The sequence below is a fragment of the Mus caroli genome, unplaced genomic scaffold (assembly GCF_978045245.1).
Source record: "Mus caroli unplaced genomic scaffold, Mus_caroli_1 scaffold_5, whole genome shotgun sequence".
Classification (NCBI taxonomy): Eukaryota; Metazoa; Chordata; class Mammalia; order Rodentia; family Muridae; genus Mus; species Mus caroli.
Genome location: NW_028227260.1, coordinates 104,714,891 through 104,736,143, shown reverse-complemented (window position 1 = coordinate 104,736,143; position 21,253 = coordinate 104,714,891). Strand labels below are relative to the sequence as shown.

At 37.9% G+C, this 21,253-nt stretch overlaps 1 pseudogene; it reads right to left on the bottom strand.

Annotated features, from left to right (window-relative positions):
* Window positions 1-4,054: 4,054 nt before the first annotated feature.
* LOC147004732 (prothymosin alpha pseudogene) lies at window positions 4,055-4,642 on the bottom strand (annotated as a pseudogene).
* Window positions 4,643-21,253: the final 16,611 nt, after the last annotated feature.

The window sequence follows — 21,253 nt, the reverse complement described above, 5'->3', positions numbered from 1 at the left end:
GCAAAACTGAAAGTATTGTGCATTTTCGTCCTTCATGTGGCAGCTAAGAATAACATATTCTAATATGTTATTAGGAAAGGACTTTGAATTGACTCCATATATGATATATCAAAATGAATCGATCTTTTATTTTCTTAAGTTTAATTTAAGTAACACTACATTTATTAGCATGACCTGGAAAACTTCCATCTAACTTAATGTCCTTTGCATCATCATCCATTTCTAATGCTGTATGTCACTCTTCATGTAAAATATCCAATTGCTCATTAGTGCAACACTAAGTGAGCTTCCTCTCACTTCCCATTATTGGGTCCTCCCAGTCAGACACTGTCACCTGATTCTAAAATATACATAAGTAAGGGACCACTACTGACCCTTTCCTTAAATGCTTGTTGTCATTGTCACCTTTGTAATGTAAGCTGCCAACAGTTTCACAAACAAGCTAAGTTTCAGATGAGAAGAGATGTGCTGATTTGTTTGTTTGTTTGTTTTTGTTTTTACAAGTGCCCACCCTCTCAGAAAATATTCCCCTTCATTTGATGAAAGAAATTCAGAAGACAAAGATTGATCTATTTCTATGAATTCCTTGTAAGAACATTTCATGGGAATTTCTAAACAACTCTGAAACTAATGAAGAAGGGTAGAGTGATAGCTGGATTTGCTATTTCTTTAAGTATATTTTACATTCATGTGTTTAGTATATCTTCTTGAAATGGGTGGGTATACATTGTTTTTACTTTTAGATCTACAACCAAATTTTTGAGACTACAGAGAAAATATTCTTTAATATTTTGGCTCGTGATTTAATTCACATGGACTAACAGAACTAATTTAATTAGAAAATGCCAGGATTTGTAATTTTATTAATAATTATTATACATGATGTTTATTGACAATGTAAAAAGAATTTCTAACCAAATATGCTGCATGAAATCATATGATTTTAGTGAACCCAGCATTTTAGAACAATCAATTGTTTATTAATATTTTATGACCTATGATCTTATGGTTTGGAGCTTGCCTTGGGATTTATATGTTATCTCCTTTTAAAATTTACATTAATCTCTAAATTTCATCTCTAGAGAGTCTTTAACTTAAAATTAACAAAAATCTATCTTAGATAGTTTAGTTTTGTGCTGTATTTGTTATTTAGTAATTCTAGCATGTATCATCATTTTCAGACATACATTCTTATTGTTTCTCCTTAAAAATTTACTGTGTTGTAATGATCTCAGTTATGAGTATTTATCTTAACATGATACTATTAAATATGGAGTCCAATCTTTATGCACAATGATAACATTGTGACATCATTTAAAGTACAAAAATAATCTTTGAAATTATTTCACAATAAAGTAAATCATGACCTATACACTCGCAACAGTGTGTCTATTTAGTAATCCCTGTACATAATTCCCAATGTAGGTAACATATTTAATTAATGCTTTGTTAAATATGATCTGTACCCTAAAATACATCTGTATTCTATATTAGCATGAACTATAAAATATTTAAAGTAATGATAGTGATAATAGCAAATATAATAAACAAGAAAGAAATATGTCTTATATATTCAGTAGAGGTATTTTTTTCTTAATTCCATAATATTCTAATATTCATTTATTTATTCTATAAGGAATATATCTTACTATACAATAAAAGAGCAATTTAATTTAAAAGTAATTTTGCAATTAATTATTGAAAAATTTATTTCTTTTATTTCCAAAAATTTAGTAAACAAAACTTCTCTTTTCTTGTGTTATCTTTCTTCAATTAAATGTCACAAATCATGGACCAAATATATTTTATTAGCTTTGTTTTTCTTCTTATCCTTCCTTCTCCTCTTCCTCCTCCTCCTCCTCTTCCTTATCCTCCATTTCCTCTCCCTCTTTCTCTCCCTCTCCCCCTCTTCCTCTCCCCCTCTTCCTCTCCCTCTCTTCTTCTCCTTCTCCTCCTCCTCCTCCTCCTCCTCCTCCTCCTCCTCCTCCTCCTCCTCCTCCTCCTCCTCCTCCTTCTTCTTCTTCTTCTTCTTCTTCTTCTTCTTCTTCTTCTTCTTCTTCCTCCTCTTTTTCTTCGGACAACTCCGCAAAATAAAATTCTGATTTATTGTTGGATGTTGTTGCACACATACATCAAACATGCCAAATAAATAAATAAACACACAAACATCAATCATAGACAAGGAAAAAGCATCTTTTTTATCTTTGGCCTTTTTATAAATATATTTTTTTATTACATATTTTCCTCAATTACATTTCCAATGCTATCCCAAAAGTCCTCCATACCCTCCCCCCCACTTCCCTACCCACCCATTCCCATTTTTTTTTGGCCCTGGGGTTCACCTGTACTGGGGCATATAAAGTTTGCGTGTCCAATGGGCCTCTCTTTCCAGTGATGGCCGACTAGGCCATCTTTTGATACATATGCAGCTAGAGTCAAGAGCTCCAGGGTACTGGTTAGTTCATAATGTTGTACCTACAGGGTTGCAGATCTCTTTAGCTCCTTGGATACTTTCTCTAGCTCCTCCATTGGGGGCCCTGTGATCCATCCAATAGCTGACTGTGAGCATCCACTTCTGTGTTTGCTAGGCCCCGGCCTAGTCTCACAAGAGACAGCTATATCAGGGTCCTTTCAGCAAATGCTTGCTAGTGTACGCAATGCTGTCATTGTTTGGAGGCTAATTATGGGATGGATCCCTAGATATGGCAGTCTCTAGATGGCCCATCCTTTTCTCTCAGCTCCAAACTTTGTCTCTGTAATCCTTCCATGGGTGATTGTTTCCAATTCTAAGAAGGGGCAAAGTGTCCACACTTTGGTCTTCGTTCTTCAGTTTCATGTGTTTTGCAAATTGTATCTTATATCTTGTGTATCCTAAGTTTCTGGGCTAATATCCACTTATCAGTGAGTACATATCATTTGAGTTCTTTTGTGATTGTGTTACCTCATTCAGGATGATGCCCTCCAGGTCCAAGAAAAGCCTGGAAGATATAGGCACAGGAGAAAAATTCCTGAATAGAACAGCAATGGCTTGTGCTGTAAGATCGAAGATTGACAAATGAGACCTCATGAAACTAAAAAGCTTCTGCAAGGCAAAAAACACCATCAATAAGACAAAAAGGCCACCAACAGATTGGTAAAGGATCTTTACCTATCTTAAATCGGATAGGGGACTAACATCCAATATATATAAAGAACTCAAGAAGGTGGACTCCAGAAAATCAAATAACCCCATTAAAAAATGGGGCTCAGAGCTAAACAAAGAATTCTCACCTGAGGAATACCAAATGGCTGAGAAGCACCTGAAAAAATGTTCAACATCCCTAATCATCAGAGAAATGCAAATCAAAACAACCCTGAGATTCCACCTCACACCAGTCAGAATGGCTAAGATCAAATATTCAGGTGACAGCAGATGCTGGTGAGGATGTGGTGAAAGAGGAAGACTCCTCCATTGTTGGTGGGATTGCAAGCTTGTACAACCACTCTGGAAATCAGTCTCGTTGTTCCTCAGAAAATTGGACATAGTACTACTGGAGGATCCCACAATACCTCTCCTGGGCATATATCCAAAAGATGTTCCTACTGGTAATAAAGACACATGCTCCACTATGTTCATAGCAGCCTTATTTATAATAGCCAGAAGCTGGAAAGAACCCAGATGTCCCTCAACAGAGGAATGGATACAGAAATTATGGTACATTTACACAATGGAGTACTACTCAGCTATTAAAAGAAATGAATTCATGAAATCTTTGACCTTTTTAACCATCTCATACAAACTAACTACTAATAGTACAGCTAGGTGCATACACACACACAAAAAAGTTACTGGAATATCCAGAATAAGATTTTGTTTTTGTTTTTTTTTTTATTTTACAGTTTTTTTCTTCCTCCTATGAGATTATAGTGAATATGGTGATACCACAAGCCTGAAGTAAGACAGAAAACTCTCTGAAGGCTGGTTTGGTCACCTGTTGTCATTAAAAATGGTTAACCCCTAACCATATGTACAAAAATATAAAATGTAAATATAAAATACACACATTTTTTCCTTTTAAAGTATTTTTTTAGAAAGAAAATAAAAGCAGGGTCTGGGAAGGTCTGGTTCTTTTCCCCCACATGTTGCCAGTCCATGTTGTGGTTTTGTTGGGGGTGGTGGAGACCACATGTCATCTGTGGGTGGTATGGCCCACTGTACGTGGGCGGAGCCTTCGTCTCTACTCTAAGGTGACCATGTTTAAATTCTGAGATGGGAAGTGGAATGTGAATAGGTCACGGTGGTGCATAAGGTAAGCTATTCCTTTTGCTGTCTAGTCATCCTCATCAGTCTTCTGATTCTTGGTGTCAACATTGTTATCCTCATCATTCTATGCTACCTACTTGGCCGTAGGTGTCTCACCTTCCTCAGCTTCATCTCCATCCTCTTCCTCACCGTCTCCTTCCTCCTCTTCCTCCTCCTCCTCCTCTTCCTCCCCACCTTCTTCCCCTTCTTATCTACCTCATTGTCAACCTCCTGCTCACCATGTTCCTCATTTTGGCAGGCGCATCCCTTCCATTCTCTGCATCTTTGACAACTTCCTTCTTCTCCTTCAAGTCCTTGGTGGGGGATCTCGGATCTGGTATTCACTGCGAAGTCTGACATGGTGGGGCACTCAGGTGGTCCGATGCTGTGAGTGAGGAATTAGCTGAGTTCGAGGACTATAGTGAGAAAGCTGCCAGAGTCCGCATTGGAGGAGGCAGTGGGAAGCGAAGGTTGCTGCAGTGAACACCACGGAGCACAACCCGGGAACAATGCAAAGATGGGTTTTCAGAGCAGCCAGTTTCTTTTCCTTCTTTTATCTTGTATTCAAAACAGATTTTTTCCACACAGAATATCTCATATCCTTCCACTCTTACCAGTCCCTTCACACTGTTGCTTTGTTCTATTATGAATGATCATTTTAAAAAATAAAATTTTAAATATTTTGTATGCCATTATAGATGTGGTTATGTTTTCTTTTATAAAAGTTAGTAAACTTTAGCTAGTATTGTCAGGATCCATAATGGAACAAGCTAATAACTAGCAGGTGATCATCTTGAAGTGGTCTGTCTCGGATTATCATATAATCTGCAACAGGTGAGCCCTCATTAAGCAAGGCTGTGAGGGACTCATTTTAGGAAAGATTCCTGATATTAATATGCTTTTCTTGTTGTTATTATTGAACATATATAACAATCACTAAGTAGGAACACACCCACTTTGAAGATCTCTGCAGATCCATGAAGATGTACTATCTTGTAGTGATGCTACATTGACAAATAGATGACTTACGTCTTTATGATGATCCTATAAGAATTCCTAAAATTATATCTGTGATTATTAAACTCTTTTATAATGGGACTGCTATTGGGTCCTTTTCTGATAGTCAAACCTGCAATGAGAACTCTGTCAGTCTCCCATGTGTCACCGGTTAATTGCTCTTAGATGGTAACCAGATTTCTTCTACTCAGAGCATATTCCAAGAAGTTGTAAAACAACTAACCAAAGGTCATTAAAAGGCAACTAACAAATTATTATAGGTGCTAGGACAGAAGATAAAATATCTGCTGGGTTTATCTATACAAAACTTCACTAATAACTTAGTTATAGTTTTAAACCTTCAGTGAACCTGTGGAGCTCAGATGATGGATGTTTAGCCAGATACTTACTCCTAATAGATATTCATGTAAACATCCACCACTGTGAACTTCTATTTCAATTTATGATTTGATATTTTTGGGAACTTGTGATGAACTTTTGCCACAACCAATCCAGTGAAGTCTGTGTGGTGGCAAGCCCAAAAGCTTGGATGCAGTCCTGAGGCAAAACATTTCACAGAAACTAATCTCCTGGAGCCTTGGCATTCCATAGCATGAATGCTCCAGATTTGTCCTTGTGATAGTTGGTGTTATATCATAGGTAGTACTACTCATTCAGACAAAATGCTTCCAGTGTTGATGACAGTGAAAGAAATCAGACATTGCAATTTACTGGGTAAGAGCTAGAATTCTCAGGACAAGTTCTACAAAGTAAACTTAGAATTACAGCCAAGTCACTCCCTTATGCAAGAATTTACAATGGCCTAGGAAGAAGGAGGGTTGTGGTTTAAGGAAGAACTACAGTATTGCATTATTCATGAAAAGGTTAGCAAGAGCAGAACCCCCTGGTGCAAACTTTCACAAGTTTCAGAGGAATAGCATAAATTGTGACTATGGTGTGAAATCCTACCTGGCTCCCTTTAGAGGACTTTAGAAAGGGCCTCCTTTTATCTCAGTTGTAACCACTGCTTAGTTCCTGCCAGTCTTTATGTATGCTTTTCTCTGTTTTGTGTCAGATAACTTCAATGTACCTTGGCTGATGTGTCACCTAACTTCTTTGTTTTCTTCTGTAATATAAGTCTGATGCTTGCTTTGAGAAATTACATTCAGATACAGAAGTCTTTCTTTGTCAGTGCCTTTTTCTCATTTTTCCGCCAACTGTTTGCCTACCTGAGTACCGGGACCCTGAATTCCCCCTCGAGTTGAGATACCTAGTGAGTCCCGTGTGCAGCAAACTTTGTAACATGTGAGCATGTATTCTGAAAGATGTATAACTATTGAGGACAAAGAGAAGCACAAGTATCATCAATAGAGGAGACCTTTTTTGCCTTTCCCCATTTAGACTACAATATTTTCCCTTTCCCCACTTAGAGAACAGTTCCTTTTCCCTGCTTAGGATCTTTCCATTTTTCCCCTTAGATAGCTTTCATAGGAATCTTTTCACAACTTAGTAATAAACTTTATACTCACTTCTTTAAGTGTCTTCTCTTTCTGCAACTTCCAACTGCCAAGCCAAAATTTAGAACCCAACAGTTCCTGTTGAGATAGACAAGGCTATTTACTTAATCCTTTGTGGCTTCAAGAAGAGGTGCTAGGTGCCAGAAACTGCAGTTTCTGACCTCAGAGAATCACAGAAGGCAGGCCAGCTACAATAGCATAGTAACTTATGCTTAGATAAGTAAACTTTTTACTATACAGCAACCCTAAATATCTCGACAAAGTCCTACTGTCCACCTAAGCTCTTCCCCCAACGATGCCTCAAGAACTGACAAGAAAGAAGAATGCCCTACCCTTGGACTGACCCTCAGCATAATCCATCTTAGTGTAAGAATCTGTATTATTATCACCTACGGTTTTTAAGTTCGTTTTTTTTTAATTAATTAAGTTATCTCCTCCCTCTCACAGTCCCTCCACCATCCTCCTCCCATTCTCCTCTGAGACAGTTGAGGCCTTTCTGGGTATTCCCCCTTAGCTCACCAAGTCTTTGAAGAGCAAGATGCATCCTTTCACACTGAGGCCCGAACAGGCAATCCAATTAGGGGAATGTGATGGTTTGTACATGCTCAGCCCAGGGAGTAGCATTATCAGAATCCGTGGCCCTTGGATGATGTCATGCTATATTTGTCATTCATCACTGTGCTAACATTCTCATTGAGAGTAAATCTAATTTCACAACTGATCACACGGTCTCTTATAAACAAGAGCCATCATACATTTTAACCTCATAGCCTCCATTTCTGCTCTGCCCAAATATCAGTTTGTGCTAGTCATGGAAGCCTAGCAAAACCTTAGCTTCCTCAAAACTTTAAGTACGTTCTTTGCCTTATTTAGGCTTGTTTACTCTGCCAGATGTCTTCCACCCACTTTGGTGACCTGTCCTCTTATTTCCCTTAACATGTTTTTCCAACTGTCATGAGGTAAAAGTTACCTTCCTGATTCCTCCGGGAAGGGAGGTGTTGAAGTGAAGCACAGTTTATCTGATTTTCACTTCCTGTTTATGCATTTACATAGACCTCAGTAGCCTGTGACATACTGCCTTTTATTGTTTCTTCTGTGACTTCACCTGTGGAGGAACAGCTGCATGACATTACACCCTGATTCTCCAGGCCACTCATGTACCCACAGGGCCTAGAAAAGTACTTCCTGTATGAAAAGTCTTTGCTAAATTCTCACGAAAGAAAGAAAGAAAGAAAGAAAGAAAGAAAGAAAGAAAGAAAGAAAGAAAGAAAGAAAGAAAGAAAGAAAGAAAGAAAGAAAGAGTAGGTGAGCATGGTATTATGTGCCTGCCATCCCAGCACTAAAGAAAAGAAAGCCAGAGTTGTGGCTAGGTTATAAACTGAAACTTTATCACATACACAGCAAATAAAATTTAAAAAGAAGAATGAATTAAATCCAGTGATTTTTTTTTTACATAGTTTTCACACCATTAAATCTTCCTGTGCTATGCTGTGGTAAGCAAAGAGACCTAGAGTATTAGCTCTATACCACACATGAGAATGCTCTCTCTAGAGAATTTACTATTTTATTAATTCAGTCATGATTGTGCAACTTGTAAATGATGGAGCTACAGTAAAGACCCAGGGAAGTCTCTCAGCATGCTTCATTCTTTTCACCTTTTTGCATTGTCAAATACATTACTAAACACCAATGGATGTCAGCTTTTGATATTAGCATCATTCAGGATTATGCTATTGAGTTATACTTTTCACGCAGTCTTTACAAACTCCTATGAGGTCAGGGCCTGACAAAAGACTATCTATCAGTGCATCTTTAAAACTGTCTCCGGACATCATCCTACTTATCTATAAAATAAGAAAATCATGGTTTAAGTTCGCTTGACATTCCAGAATTTTAAACTCAATGTGTCTATGGGGCAGCTGGCTTTTGTATTGTACACACACACAATGTACAAGGAGAAAATCCCTTGCTATCCTGTGAACAACTATATATTAAATAAAACCTAACAGAAAATCCAGAACATAATAATAATATAATAATAATTATTATTATTATTATTATTAAGTATATACATTCTAAATTGGACAACCCAGTCCCAAGAAGGAAGTGGTCTTAGTATACTCTAGATGGAATCAGGAAGGTAACTTTTACCTCATGACAGTTGGAAAAACATGTTAAGGGAAATAAGAGGACAGGTCACCAAAGCGGGTAGAAGACATCTGGCAGAGTAAGAAATCCTAAATAAGGCAAATTAAGAGCAAACTTAAAGTTTTGAGGAAGCTAAGGTTTTTCTAGGCTTCCATGACTAGCACAAACTGATATTTGGGCAGAGCAGAAATGGGGGCTATGAGGTCAAAACGTATGATGGCTTTTGTTCATAAGAGACCGTGTGATCAGTTGTGAACATTAGATTTACTCTCAATGAGAATGTCAGCACAGTGTTGAATGACAAAATAGCTGTATTTTCAAGTGGAAAATACTGACATAAGCTCAGTAATGCCAAAAAATGACAGCAGTATTAACTAGGAGCAGAGATCAATACTAAGAACCCTATTTCAGGGTCTGAGAAGAAAAGTCTTGTGTTTCATTCACGTGCAAGGAAGGAAGGTAGGAACAACTCATCTGTATGTGTCCTAATTATGTATGAATAATTTGTAGCCATGTGTAGCTAGCATGTGTACTTTTGTTCTATGTAATTTTATGAATGTTACTTAAGTAGGAGAAGGGAGGGAAAGTGCCTATGAAATCCAAGCACTATCTAGATAATAATAATGTGCCTCTTCCAAGTAAGCGACTGAGAAAAGTAGTTTCTTGTATCCTGAATATTACAAGGATTTAGTTACTTCAGGTATGCTTTTACACCCCACAGAACTTTTCACTGGGAATATGAGAAAAAAATCTCTTTTAATTGCTTCTATGAGATGCTCAGTATAAAGATTGTCTGCTGAGTATCAAGTGGCAGCAGAATGCTCCTTTTGTTTTTGTCCCTTTAAACGCAATCTGAGTAGAAGTGTAAACTTTAACCAAGATGCAGCTGTTTTTCCTTACTCCCTCATTTCCACTCCTATAAAGCCTACATGAAGATGACTGGGTCTGCCTGTTGCTGTTACCATGGCAACCTTCCCTTGCAGTTTGCCTGTGAGACAATCTTCAGGATTCAGTTAAGTCTACATGGCATGTCTTGGGTCAGTTATCTTTGTAGAATTCACAATTAGACAAACTCATAGATAGTGGTTTATTAATCAATTAATTATGCCCCTCAGATGAATCACATCATCCATTGTTCATATGTAGTAAATAGATGCCAGCATAGAAAAAGGTTACTTGATTTTTTGAAATTGCACAGAACAAAGTTGGAAGATAGTATTAGGCCTACGTGTTTTTTTTTTTTAATATTTTTATTCGGTATTTTCCTCATTTACATTTCCAATGCTATCCGAAAAGTCCCCCATACCTTCCCCCCCCCACTCCCCTACCCACCCACTCCCACTTTTTGGCCCTGGCATTCCCCTGTACTGGGGCATATAAAGTTTGCAAGTCCAATGAGCCTCTCTTTCCAGTAATGGCCTACTAGGCCATCTTTTGATACATATGCAACATGCCTGGTATATATACAGAAACATTTAGTAGGACTCCAAGATTCTCAGACAATATTTAGAACTTAACTACTGTGTTCTTTCAAACAGAATAGTTGTTAGGTTAAAAAAATATACATGATCAACTTATTGCTTCTCCTTTTCATTCTAGTGTTGGTTAGTGTGTGACTTTTATAAGTGCATAACAGTTCTGGAACTTAGGCCCAGTCAAATTGCAGTAAAGTCCTTTTTATGTGTCATCTTTACCAATAATTTCTATGTCATGCTAATTACCATTTAACAAGAGCTCATTAAAACATTGTAGGCTCATGTCTAATATAAATTGAGATACTAATTGAATGTCCTTTATACTGTTCTCCAGATTGGACATATTTATACAAAAGCACTTCCAATTATGCAATAATTATAAACTACAGTTGTTGGCTAAATTGAGCACAATTCAATAGACACTCTGTTTATATTTTCCATGAAAGCAGAAGAGTCAGAACATAGGGTCGTCTTTTGTGTTTGTATGTGTGTGTGTGTTTGTATGTGTGTGTTTGTGTGAGTATATGGAAGCCAGAGGTACACACTGGACATTCTGCTCTATCAGTGTCTGTCTTATTACAGACAGCAAATGTTTCTCACAGAATCTGGAGCTTGGCTGGTAGCCAGGAAGCTCTAGTGAGCTCCCTGACTCCACAGGAACATCCCTAGTTCTGGGATTACAAGTATACACAAAAGACTACACCTGACATTTTACATAGATGTTGGATATCCAAAATCAGGCCGTTTTGCTTGCAATGCAAGAGTTCTTTCTACCTGCTCATCCATCTCTACAATCCACAAAAGGTCACTGTAAAGTTATTTCATACATAAACACATTAGTCATTGTGACTATGATGATTTACATCATTGATTGTGATGCTTTTGTAGCCAACATTTGTCTTCATTTTCAATAATCTCTGAATATTTTTGGTATTATGACCAAAATGGCAGGCAGAAGAGTTTGGCTCCATTATGGTTACAGCTCAAGTTCTGAAAAGTTTCCTATCATTCACACAATGCCAGAATGGAGATATCATAAATTTTGCTTAAAGTAAGTTTAAGTTGGATGAACTTTGTCATAAATTTGGTCACAGTTTATAAAATTTATTTGCATGTATTAATTAAAATATTATTTATTTCCTGTATTGGACTTATGTTTTGTGTATTATGTCTCAGGAAATTGCCTCGTTCACCCCCATCACTAGAACTCTTTCTTCACCAGTCAACATAATGTCATACCCCTGACCTTAGCTCTGACTCATGCCCCTCTGGGGCACGTAATTGCAGTTTCTTTTGTAACCACTAGATGGAGACATTTTCACTAAGTAGCATAGACCCCCTAGCTTTTAACCTCTAGTTAAAGGTGGGATTTAAGGGTAAAGCAACTGACAAAGAAAATATGAGTTTTGTTTAATTCAAAGAATAAGGCTGGAGGAAAAAAATAAAGGCTCCCTGTGATGATATTTCTAAAGTCCAAGTTGGGATTCAATTTTACCACAGTCAAATGCTTTAAGTCCAGTAGCATCTGCCTCACTGAACTAGAAGGGGAAACAGCAGAGAATCAAAGGGCCTACCTTTTAGAATTGTCATAATGTAATGATATAGGCATTGCAACAAGGTTTCATTCGAAAATTATTGAGAATTTATTATGTACATTGTTGCACCAGGTACTGCCAGGTCAAGAAAAGCACATCTGTGTTTAGAGGTATGCAGAGACCAATATTCAGTTCTCCACTCTACTTCTTTCTGACTGTGGCTATATGTAAACCCATAACTTTTTTGAACCTTAAAAAAAAAGGAATACCTACTTCCAACATCCTTACTCCTGCATACCCAGTTGTATGAAAAATTGTTTTGAACATACACCCTTCTTATTGGAGGATCATAAGTCAAGCACACATAAAATTATTCCTGTTTTACTTCCTCTTATGTGATAATTGTATGGATAATGTTATTCTGCATGCTACTTAGAGATTTAGAGAGTCACTGTATCTGAAGTAAAGTAAAAATTCACAAAATGCTAGTAAGTTCTATGAGTACTACTAATATTTGGAATTCTGAAAACTAAGAAGATTTGTACTGTGAAGATTCTTCGATTTTAAGACAATTATTGCTGAGTCATCTCCTCTTCAAGTGACTTGAAATAATAGCGTGACTGTGTTTCTCTTCTGACCTCTGTGGGAACCACATATAAGTGGCACAGGTGTGCATGGTAACAAAGCAAACACAGTGAGAACTAAGTGGGGGACCATGCTGAGGACGGGTGTTAAAATAAAAGGTACCAAAACACAGACTGAGCTTGGTGCTCCATTATTCTGCCGCTCGGTTGGATGACAACAGTTCAGCAAATCTCAGTTTTTGTTTTATGAAAACTGAGAAAAGAGGAACCAAGTATATAAAAAGATGATAGAGAGGATGAACTGCTAACTTTTCTGGTTTGTTCAGTTAATGCCAGGAACAAGTATTAAAATCATACCCTAAAACACATCATTAAACACAATTAATATGTTAATATTTTTATTTAGACCAAATAAAAAGTATTATATATTAGAAGTGTTTTGAAATCTATTCATAATTTCTAAGAGAAGATTGTCACTAAAAGATTTTTCAATTCTAAAACTTCTGTGGCTTTAAGTTTTTCTTTTATAATTATTTTGTTATTTCTAATTGGTCATAATAATTGTAATCATGTATGGGTTACAAGTCGATATTTGATCTATGTATACATTGTTGAAAACATAATTATGCTAAGTAGAATATCCACTGTGCTCCTATTTTTTGTGATAAGAACATTAAAACTCTTATTTATAATATCCAGAAGCTGGAAAGAACCCAGATGCCCCTCAACAGAGGAATGGATACAGAAAATGTGGTACATTTACACAATGGAGTACTACTCAGCTATTAAAAAGAATGAATTTATGAAATTCCTAGCCAAATGGATAGACCTGGAGGGCATCATCCTGAGTGAGGTAACCCAATCACAAAGGAACTCACACAATATGTACTCACTGATAAGTGGATATTAGCCCAAAACTTAGGATACCCAAGATATAAAATACAATTTGCTAAATGCATGAAACTCAAGAAGAATGAAGACCAAAGTGTGGACACTGTTCCACTTCTTAGAATTGGGAACAAAACACCCATGGAAGGAGTTACAAAGTTTGGAGCTGTGACGAAAGAATGGACCATGTAGAGACTGCCATATCCAGGGATCCACCCCATAATCAGCCTCCAAACGCTGACACCATTGAATACACAAGCAAGATTTTGCTGAAAGGACCCTGATATAGCTGTCTCTTGTGAGACTGTGCCGGGGCCTAGCAAACACAGAAGTGGATGCTCACAGTCAGCTATTGGATGGATCACAGGGCCCCCAATGGAGGAGCTAGAGAAAGTACCCAAGGAGCTAAAGGGATCTGCAACCCTATAGGTGGAACAACATTCTGAACTAACCAGTACCCCGAGCTCTTGACTATAGCTGCATATGTATCAAAAGATGGCCTAGTCGGCCATCACTGGAAAGAGAGGCCCATTGGACACACAAACTTTATATGCCCCAGTACAGGGGAAAGCCAGGGCCAAAAAAAATGGGAATGGGTAGGTAGGGAAGTGGAGGGGATGGTATGGAGGACTTTTGGGATAGCATTGGAAATGTAATTGAGGAAAATACGTAATAAAAAATATTAAAAAAAAGAACATTAAAACTGTTTTTCTTAAATTTAACAATAAACTATATATTGTTATTAACTATGGTCACCTTACAGTAAAATAGATGTTTGATACCTGATACCGACCTTTATTCTTCTTTCCCACTTACTTACTCTCCCACAAAGCCTCTGCTTATCACTTTCCTATTCTTATTCTCAGAAAACTAAACACTTTTGAAACAACTTCACCAGGACCCTTGCCTTATTTTCATATTTCTATGTTCCGTATCTTGCTTGTTTCCATAGTAAGCATGGCCTAGATTTCCTGCTACCTGACCATCAATAAAAAAAGATCAAGGAAAGATAACACACTGTTTTCTAAATTCTCTTAATCTTTCTCTCTCAAAGAAAACTTATGATAGGATGATCCTTGGCACTTATACCATAGAAGACTGACTGGATTCTATTTTCCTGGAACAAGTAAGTACTATTTGCATTTCCTCCACTGCCTCCCACTGCAAAGGGAAATAAACAATTTTAATGCAGTTGAATAATAATTGAATTATAACTGGTAGGAAATTAATTAATGTAATGACTGCTCCTCTGTTACACTTACCACCGTGCTGATTTTTGCCAAAAAAATTGATTAAAAGAAGAAAACTGTTCATTAAGGTCCTAATGAATGTTACCATTTGGTCACAGTTATCTATTGACTAATCACAAATGAGTAGTATATATACTCGTTTTATTGAATTCCACCAAAATAATACGTTCTACATGCTTCATATCCTATCCCTAAACAAGGAAGTTGCAGTACAGAGGAGCAAATTATTTCCAATATCACATAATTAGAATAAAGAAATAAAAAAAAAAACCCTCTGAACAGAAGTCACATACACATCTGGCCTAGGATTGTTTCTGTTGCTGTAATTGAAAAATAAACAAAATCAACTTGGGAGAGTGTGATGGTTTGTATATTCTTGGACCAGGGAGTGGCACCATCTGAAGGTGTGGCCTTTTGGGAATAGGTGTGACCTGGTTGAAATAGATGTGTGACTGTGGGTGTGGGCTTAAGACCCTCACTCTAGTTGCCTTGAAGTCAGTCTTCCACTAGTAGCCTTTGGATGAAGACTTTGGATGAAGAATAATGTTTAGCCCCTTTCTTAGAGCTCTCATGAGCACCTGCACAGGAGTAGAAGTGTCGATGGTAGCTTAAGCCTCCTCACCTTCATCATTAATGAAGACAACAGTACCACAGACTTGCCTACAGGCTGGTATAATGGAAGTAGGCTTTCACTTTTTCACTTCTTTGCAGGTTGACAAAACAAACATACAAACAAACAAAACTGTCTATCTGTTGCTTTTAAAACTTATGACATTAAAAGTCTGGAAATATTGCAGGAAAGCTTTACAAAAGAACAATATTAGTCTTTAAGTCAACAGAAGATCTGTATATATTGATACAAGACTGTGATGCCAGAATTTGAAAGGAATGGCAAGACAACCATCAGGTAAAGGCTAAAATAAATTATTTAATGAGTTATCCAACTTAACCTGAGCTATATGGACAGATTCTGCCTTAAAACAAAATGACTTCATGAAATTCTTAGGCAAATGGATGGAACTAGCCAATATCATGCTGAGTGAGGTAATCCAATTACAAAAGAACACACATGGTATGCACTCATTGATAAGTGGATATTAACCAGGAAGCCTGGAATACCCAAGATACAATTCACAGGCCACATGAAGCTCAAGAAGAAGGAAGACCAAAGTGTGGGTGCTTCAGTCTTTCTTAGAAGGGGGTACAAAATACTCATAGGAGCAAATATGAAGATAAAATGTAGAGCAGATACTGAAGAAAAAACCATCCAGAGACTATCCCATCTGGGGATCCATCCCATATACAGTTATCAAACCCAGACACTATTGTGGATGCCAAGAAGTGCATGCTGAAAAGAGCCTGATATGGCTGTCCCCTGAAAGGCTTTGCCAGAGCCTGACAAATAGAGATGTGGATGCTCACAGCCATCCATTGAACTGAGCACGGAGTCATCAATGGAAGAGTTAGAGAAAGGACTGAAGGAGCTGAAGGGGTTTGCAACCTATAGGAAGAACAACAGTATCAACCAACCAGAGCTCTCAGGGTCTAAACCACCAACCAAGGAGTACACATAAAGGGACCCATGGCTCCATCCACAAATGTATCAGAGTATGGTCTTGTCGATCAACAGTGGGAGGAGAGGTCCTTGGTCCTGTGAAAACTTGATTGATGACCCAGTGTAGAGGAATTTGAGTGTGATGAGGCATGAGTGGGTGGGTGGGTAGGGGAACACCCTCATAGAAACAGGAGGAGGGGAAATGAGATAGGGCTTTCCGGGGGACTGGGAAAGGGGATAACATTTGAAATGTAAATAAAGAAAATGTCTAATAAAAAACGAAACGTGAAAGAATAATTTTTATTCATTTAACATTGATTTATTAAGTTCTTTCCATGAACTAAGCAATATTTTGGGAGCTGTTGATGTCAAGGAACTTGCTTAAAAATGAAAGGAACAGGATGCTAAATGCAGCATCAGTCAGTGGCGTTTAACAGGCAATATATAGGTAGGTTAGTACAAACATTCAAGAGGTTTCTGGGAGGTGGGTATCTAAACTGATGTGATGGTTAATACCCTTTCACTTCTTCGCAGGTTGACAAAATAAACATACAAACAAACAAAACTGTCTATCTGTTGCTTTTAAAACTTATGACAGTAAAAGTCTGGAAATATTGCAGGAAAGCTTTACAAAAGAACAATATTAGTCTTTAAGTCACATCAACTAGTCTTTGTCACATCACCTAGAGTAATAAAGGTCACCTATGATGGATATCTCTGCTGTGTTGGTGAGATCTTTCCCAAGGGGAAAAAAACCTGAGTAAGAAGACCCACCATATAAAAAGATTATACAATTTCATTACCTGCAGACTTAGTAAAAAAAGACTGAGTAAAAAATAAAAAAGAACACAGCTTGACCACTAGGTGTTCTGACCCATCCCGGATCACAGGTAAGACCTCAACTCAACTATCGCCCCAAAAGCTGGCCTAACTGGGACTCACGGGATCCAGGGAATGCAGGAACCCCACCCAGCCAAAGACACTTGCTCCTTCTGAGTTCCACCTGTGCCTGGAGCAGAATCTGTGCTCTGAATACCCACCTACTCAGCCCACAACCCATGCAGCTTGACTCCCAGATGTTCGGCCACATCCATGATCAGTTAAGACTCAAATCTCTGTCCCAAAACCTGGCCTAACTGGGATCCCCGGGACACAGAAGGTTGCTGAAAAGAACCTGGTGTTGCTGTTCCCTAGGAGGTTCTGCCAGCACCTGATCAATGCAGATGTGGATGCTCTCAGCCACCCATCAAACTGAGCTCAGGGACCCCAGTGGGTGAGCTGGGGGAAGGACTGGAGGAGCTGAGGGTGATTACAACCCCATAAAAAGAACAGTGTCAAATGGCCGGATCCCCAGAGCTCCCAGGGACTAGACCACCAACCAAAGAGTACACATGGAGGGACCCATGGCTCCATCCACATATGTGGTAGAGATGCCTTGTCAGGCATCAATGGGAGGAGAGGCCTGTGGATCTGTGGAAGTTTGAGGCCCCAGTGTAGGGGGATGTTGGAGAGGTGGAGCTGGAATGGGTAGATGAATGGGGAAGTACCCTCATAGAGGCAAAGGGGATGGGAGAGAGATAGGATGGGATCGGGGCTTGTTGAGGAGGAACCAGAAAGTGGGATATCATTTGAGATGTAAACGAATGGAATGATTAATTAAAAAATTTAAAAAAAATTGAAAATGTGTAGATAAGTCAAGTGAGTTCCTATAGTACCCTTTACCCTACTCCTCCTGCACTGAAGATGGGGCATTAAAGGCATGACTATGATGAAATGCACTCTCACACATTGTCAGCCAATATGATTGTCTGTCATGTATTTGGTCAAAATAAATAGCACAGTCCAGTTTTATAAAGATGTTTAAACAATGGTATGGAGGGTTCAGACAAGGAAGGAAACCTGAAGTAATGTTTGAAGGGAGAAGAGAGCTATTCAATGAGTAGAGAAAATTATTATTCAGAGATTTCTGTCCTTTACCAAGAACCTTAGACTCAGAAAGGGTTAATTCAATGGACAATTACTCTCAAACTAAGTCATCTTCAAGTATCTTCCTCCTAAACACTTGTTAACACATTTTATTTGTGCATTGACCAATTTATCAAAAACCGGCATACTTGATTAAATTCTGTAGAGGTTCTCAGTAATGTCAATAGGTTTTATGTTTGTTCAGCTGAATCTATCCCAAACTCGACAGCAAAGGACACATAACCCTTGACAACGAGGAAATCACCAATCTCTCCTTTTTCTTGTTTTACAATTCACAAAACTGACAACCCCAAAGACTTCCCTCAGTCTCATGCATGCAGAAATTTTGAAAAGAAAACTTCCCCCATTTCCTTGTGTAATTTCATTAAAGGTTTAAGTAAGAATGAGTAAGAAAAGGTAATTTATAAACTCTAACATAAAGATTGTTATAGTTGCCCTGTATGTTTTTATCAATAGACCTCAACGGTGATTAAAAAAAATCAAAGAACACATCCTACATTTTTACCTGTAGATATAAGTTTCTCTAACAGATTACTTTAAACATGGTCCCTTCACTCCACCTAAAGTAACACAGACATAAATTCCCTTGAATCAATAAAAATGAGTATGTTTCCATGCATATACCTAAGTAAACAGTAAGGCAGTTTGCTTTGATGGGACACATTCTGAAGGCTGTTTGTAAAACATTTTTAATTAAATTGTCTGTTTTGATTTTGACTGTGAGTTTCTGTGGCTGTCCCTGTAATTATGGCAGTTTTGCAACACAGCACAGGGGATTAGGGTCAGTTGTTCCTTCTGAAAGCAAGACAGAGATTCCTTGTGTATATTGTTTATAAAGTCTTCTGGCTGGGAGTAATGACTTGTATAAGAGTCCAGCACTTTCCTTACATGGCCAGGGATTTGGCAGCCTGTGAAGACAGGCAGTTGCTGCTGCCAAAAGTGATTGGGTATCATGGGATCCCTTGAACTATATTAGTGTGATGATGGAGGTTATCAGTAGGAAAGTGTTGAGTTTGCAAAGTGAATACTTATAGTCAGTTTAACTGTGTAGTTCTTAATACTTACGCATGTACACATATGGATGTGTGTGTGTGTGTGTGTGTGTGTACAAAGGTATGAGCATTTCATGCCGATCAATTCCAACAGAGAACTGGGACTAGTGAATTCTCTGAAGGCTTCATTGATTGCAAAAATGGGTATTGTTATATCAAATGGCTACTGCTTTGCTTCAAGTACGTATTATTTAGCAGCTTCATCTTCTGCCATATTGACTACATAAGATTTTTTTAAATCTTTCTTTTTTTTAATTTAGGTATTTTCTTCATTTACATTTCCAGTGCTATCCCAAAAGTTCCCCATACCCCCCTACCCACTCCCCTACCCACACACTCCCACTTCTTGTCCCTGGCGTTCCCCTATACTGAAGCATATACAGTTTGCACGACCATTGGGCCTCTCTTTCCACTGATGGCCAACTAGGCCATCTTCTGATACATATGCAGATAGAAACACGAGTTCGGGGGGTACTGGTTAGTTCATAATGTTGTTCCACCTATAGGGTTGCAGATCCCTTTAGCTCCTTGGGTACTTTCTCTTGCTCCTCCATTGGGGGCACTGTGATCCATCCAATAGCTGACTGTGAACATCCACTTCTGTGTTTGCCAAGCCCCAGCATAGTCTCACAAGAGACAGCTATATCAGGGTACTTTCAGCAAAATCTTGCTAGTGTATGCAATGGTGTCAGCATTTGGAAGCTGATTATGGGATGGATCCCCGGATATGGCAGTCTCTAGATGGTCCGTCCTTTCATCTCAGCTCCAAACTTTGTCTCTGTAACTCCTTCCATGGGTGTTTTGTTCCCAATTCTAAGAAGGGGCAAAGTGTCCACACTTTGGTCTTTGTTCTTCTTTAAGTTTCACAAATTGTATCTTATATCTTAGGTATTCTAAGTATCTGGGCTAATATCTACTTATCAGTCACCACAAAATTACATAAGACTTTAGATTAAACTTCTTACAACATTTTCATAGCTAGGACAGTGTAGAGGATTTTCAAGTAAAGGTAACTGCTCCCAAGCCTAATTCATCACCAGAACTTATACAGTGAAAGGAACAAGCCAACACTTTACTAACATACACATTATATTGTCTTGTTCTGTCATCCTGATTCAAGCTATAGTCATCTGAAATAATGGAACCTTAATTGACAAAATGGTCCCCACTAGAGCTCTTTGTAAGACATTTTCTTAATTAGGTAATGATGTGGGAGGGTCCAGCCTATTGTGGGTGGTTCAACCCCTGGGCTGGTGGTTCTTTGTTCTGTAAGAAAGCAAGCTGAGCAAGCTATGGGCAAAAAGCCAGTAAGCCAGAGTCCTCCATTTCCTCTTCATCTACTCCTGCCTCTACGGCCCTGCCCTGTTTAAGTTCCTGCCTCAGTTTCCTTCAACAATGAACAATGATGTCCAAATGTGAATGTAATAAATATTTTCCTGGGAGAAAACAGATTCCAGAAGCTTTGCTCAAGGTGTTTCATTACAACAGTAAAAAAAACCCTAATGATGACATACACAAAATAAATAGTTAAACGTGTTTCAAAAATGTTAATAAAATGCTTATACTTTCTCCCAAGTGAATGTGGACTTTCTATCTTTTCCTCTATTTTATTTGGACAAAAAAAGAATAAGAAAATCATAGTAATAGTTACTATTTACCATGTAATAGAATATTTACCATGTTGTAAACAACTAAACCTTAGGTTAATTATATGTACATTACCTCCATCTTGGATTCAGGAGAAATTATGAACATTAGTTTCAATTTTTAGGTGTAAAACTGAGGCTCAAGATTCAAAACAGGTGAATTGTCATTCTTCATTCATGACTAAGAGTGAAGTTTGATTTTACATATGAAAAAGTATTTTTTTTCACTCTTCAGGTAAAATATGCTAGTAACCTTAGAATCTGTTATATTCTAGGATAAATAAAAAAAGAAAACTTGAATGCTTTTTGTAATTAGATGAGTATTGTTTTAGAAACAGA